We start from the raw sequence: 4,792 nt of genomic DNA, 5'->3' as shown, positions 1-4,792 counted from the left end.
TTTGAAACTAATAGTCATTCACAGGAGAAAGATGAAGCTTTCTGCTCCTGTAAAGATTTACAGCCTCAGAAATCCTATTCAGAGTTGGTAAGAGTCAGAACTGACTCCATGAAATGTAATCACCACCACGGTGCGAGTACTGCTGTAGGTAGGGCTAGCACTAGACCACAAGGTCGGTTTGAACCACAAGGTTGGCAGTTCAAACTCACCAGTCATTCTTCGGAAACCTTATACAAGGTTGATATGAGTCAGAACTGACTCAGTGGCACTTAACAACAATGGTACTATAGGAATTTTGGTTGGGAGCTATAGGATAAGCACTGGACTGCTAAACCACCAGGTCAGTTGTTCAAACTCACCAGCTTAAAGGCAGTTACCAACACCAGCAATGGTACTTAAAGCTGAAAGTTAGGATGATTGTTGAGAAAGAGACACTGCTTGGCAAGATGGAGCTAGAATGGCAATAAAAAAAAAATTTTTTTTTAAACATTTTTTCTGCCTCTTCTCCCTAAGCAAGGGTCTCTTTCATTCAGGGAAAGATAATCATTTCCTACTCCAAATTTTTGTTTGACTGGTAACCAGAATCTGGGAGTTAAATACAAAACCAGGGTAGAATAAAGGACAGTTACAGCTTGAAGGAAAAGGAGGAATTTGATAATATGCAGTTTAGCCCTACATCAAGGGTGGGGAACATCCAGTCCTGGGCAGCAACATAAGGCCAGCAAAATCATTTGGTCTGACAGTGCCAAGGCAACGGCTCTTCCAGTTATCACATTGTTGTTGTTGTTGTTGTTACATGCTGTCAAGTCAGTTCTGACTCATAGCAACCCTGTGCAGGGTTTCCAAGGAGCAGCTTGTAAGCTTGAACCATCGACCTTGCTATTCAAACTGACTTTGCAGTCCAGTGCATTAAACCACAGTGCCACACTAGGGGTAAATTCATGAAATGTTTGACCAAATAGAGCAGACTAATTTTTATTTAAAGTTTTTACTGTGAATTGTGTGATAGGTTACCTGGGAGAACATCGGCTTTACATTCATCCTATCGTATTTTGTTTCATTGCAATGATTACTGTCCCCTCCATGCATCATCATTTAACAGTATTTGCTTCCATTCCCTCTGTTGTTGTTTTGTGTGTGTGTGTGTGTTTGTTTGTTTGATTTGGATGTACACCGAAACACTCAGGAACATACAACCATTTAAACAACCAAAGGGCATACCCCGCAAGCCCACCCCCCGGCAATCAGCACACAGCCCCTCTCTCTCCCTGAGTCCAGAGTCCTCAGCTGCTCCATCTCTCCACTTCATCGTTTTGCCTCCATTTCTGGCATCACTGCTTCTCTGGGTAGGGTCCCGCACTCTGCTCTTCTCCCTTGATGGTCCCAGGGACCTCTGCTCCTGGACTGCAAAGTCAACCACTCCCCTCCTTTTGTTACAAAACGTCTACCTTTGCAACACTCACAATCAGTCCCCATAGCAATTATTTACTATTAACCACAAGAGTCTTATCCCCATCTCTTTTCACCAGCCCAGTCCAGACATCACATGTTGCACAACCATCACCACTATCCTTATCCAAACATTTTCCTTCCCCCTCCTTTCATTTTTACTCCCTTTATTCCTTTGCAGGAAAGTTCCCAATGGTTTGCCATAATGAGAAAATAAATATGCCTCGTTTCCTTCCCAGTACATGAAAGAAAGAGAAAAATCCGACCGAAAAAAGAAAGAAATTTCCTTCCTTTTTTCACCCCTTCTTTTTCTTGTCTTTGATTTTGTACCCCTGGTATGGTCCTGTAGGATCAGCACTGGACTGCGAACCACAAGGTCGTCAGTTCAAACCCGCCAGCTGCTCCTTATAAACGCTATATACAGGGTTGTTATGAGTCAGAACTGACTCAATTGCACTTAACAACAGCATTTCTTTCAGACTGCTTTCCCCATGACCCAAGTTAGCATGTGTCTATGATCTTCTCATGAATAACTCTCCCTTCCCTTCTGCCCTTGGTACCCATTATAGACTGTTTACTATAGAAGGAAAACCTTTCCTTGACTTTTTTTTTTTTTTTTAACCATAGTGACCTTGCAATATCTGTCCTTTTGCCGCCAACTAATTTCACTCAGTTGGTCAATGAATAAGGAAGACTGTGGAAGAATTGATGCATTTGAGTTACGGTGTTGGAGAAAGAAATTAAAACTATCATGGACTGCCAGATAAATAAACAAATGTGTGTTGGAAGAAGTACAGACAGAAACTTCCTCAGAAGCCAGGATAATGAGGCTTCATCTTTCATATTTCAGACATATTATCAGGAGGGACCAGTCCCTGGAGAAGGACATCATGCTTGGTAAAGTAGACAGTCAGCAAAGAAGTAAAAGACCCCCAACGAGATGGATTGCCACAGAGGCAGCAGCAGTGGGCTCAGGTGAGGATTGTGCAGGACAGGGCAGTGTTTCAATCTGTTGTGTGTAGTGTTGCTATGAGTCGGAACCAATTCGATGGCACCTAACAACAACAACAATTTCACTCAACATTATGTCTTCCTCCATGTTATGTGATGTTTTGCAGATTCATCGTTATCCTTCGGTGTTGGGTAAAATTCCATTGTGTGTCTGCACCAAAGTTTGTTCAACCATTCCTCTGTGGAAGGGCATCTAGGCTGACTCCGTCTTTTGCCATCATGAATAATACTGCAATGAACATGGTGTGCAAATATCTATTCATGTCATCGCTCTCATTTCTTGAGGATATATATCAGGTAGAGAGATTGCTGGGTCATACAGTATTTCTTTTTCCAACCTTCTGAGAAAGTCATAACATTTTCCAAAGTGGTTTTGCCATTTTACAGTCCCATGACCAGTGTAGGAAGGTTTCAAACTCTCCACATCCTCTCCAGCATTTCTTGTTTCCAGGTGTTTTTTTGTTTTGTTTTGTTTTGTTTTTTGAGATTGCTATTAATGCTGGGGTAAGCATGTTGTTGTTTTGATTTGTATCTCTTTCATGGCTAATGATCATAAGCATTTCTTTGTGTTTGTTGGCTGCCTGAATGTCTTCTTTGGTGAAGTGTCTGTTCATGTCCTCTGCACAGTTTTAAATTGGATTCTTTGCTTTCTTTTTATTGAGGTGTTGAAATGTTCTATACATTTTAGGCACTACTCCCTTGTAGGAGATGTCATTGCCAATTTCCCCCCTCAATCTATGGGTTCTCTTCTTACTTTGTTGGTGAAATATTTTGATGCACATATGTGTATACTTTCCAGGAGGTCCCAGTTATCTATTTTGTCTTCTGCAGTGTGTGTGTTTTCAGTTATGCTTGGAAGTATAGTTATGTAATTTATCAGGACCCCTAAAATTGTTTCTATTTTTAAATTGATGATCTTCATAGTTCTAGGTTTTATATTTAGATTTTTAATCCATGTTGAGTTGGTTTTTATACATAGTGTGAGATATGGGTCTTGTTTCATTCTTCTGCAAATGGATTTCCAGGTTTGTCAGCACCATTTGTTGAAGAGACTATCTCTTTCCCATTTAATGTGTTTTGGTCCTTTGTCAACGATCTTGTATGTTAATCTTGTGCCCTGCCACTTTGCTAAATCTTTCAATGAGTTCTAATAATTTTCTTGCTGAGTCTTTGGGGTTTTCTAAGTATAGGATCATATCACCTGCTAGAGAAAGTGTTACTTCTTCTTTGCCAATTTGGATGCCTTCAATTTCCCTTTCTTGTATTATTGCTCTGGCTAAGATTTCCAACACAATATTGACTAGGAGTGGTGATAAAGAGTATCCTTGTTTGATTCCTGTTTGCAAGGGGAATGGTTTCAATTTCTCTTCATTTAAAGTGATGTTGACTGTTGGTTTTGCATATATCCTATTAATTATGTTAAGAAATCGCCCCTAGATGCCAATTTTGTTGTATGATTTTATCAGGAATGGCTGCTGAATTTAGTCAAATGCATTGATTAGTATGATCATATAATGTTTATCCTTTATTTTATTTATGTGGTGGATTATGTTAACTGTTTTTCTAACATTGAATGATCCCTGCAAACTTGCTATGAATCCCATTTGGCATGATGTATTATTATTATTTTTTAATATTTTGTTAGATTCTATTGCATTGAATTTTGTGTCTATGTTTAAGAGTTATTGTTCTATAATTTTCCTTTTTTAGTAATGACATTGCCTGGTTTCAATATCAGGGTTTTCCTTGTTTCATAAGATAAAATTTTGAGCTAACCATCCTTTTCTAGATTCTGGAATAATTTGAGTATAATTGGTGCAGCTCTTCTCTGAATGTTTGGCAGAATTCACCAGTAAAGCCATCTGGGCCTGGATATTTTTCATTGGAAATTTTTTAATGACTTGATGAATTTCTTCTTTCATTATGTTATTATTGTTGTTGTTAGGTGTCATTGAGTTGGTACCGACTCATAGTGACCTAATGAACAGCAGAACGAAACACTGCCCGATCCTGGGCCAATCTCACTATTGCTGCCATGCTTGAGCCCATTGATGCTGCCACTTTGCCAATCCATCTCGATGGGGGTCTTCTTCTTTTTCTCTGACCCTCCACCTTACCAAGCATGATACCCTTCTCCAGTGACTGGTCCCTCCTGACAATGTGTCTGAAGTATGAGAGATGAAGTCTGTCCATCCTGGCCTCCAAGAAGCACTCTGGCTGCACTTCTTCCAACACAGATCTGCTGGTTCTTTTGGCAGCCCATGGTACTTTCAATATTCTCCTCCAACACCATAACTCAAAAGCATCAATTCATCATCTTTATTCACTGTCC

Source organism: Chrysochloris asiatica, unplaced genomic scaffold (genome assembly GCF_000296735.1).
Source record: "Chrysochloris asiatica unplaced genomic scaffold, ChrAsi1.0 scaffold00023, whole genome shotgun sequence".
Classification (NCBI taxonomy): Eukaryota; Metazoa; Chordata; class Mammalia; order Afrosoricida; family Chrysochloridae; genus Chrysochloris; species Chrysochloris asiatica.
Note: the sequence above shows the minus strand (reverse complement) of the source record.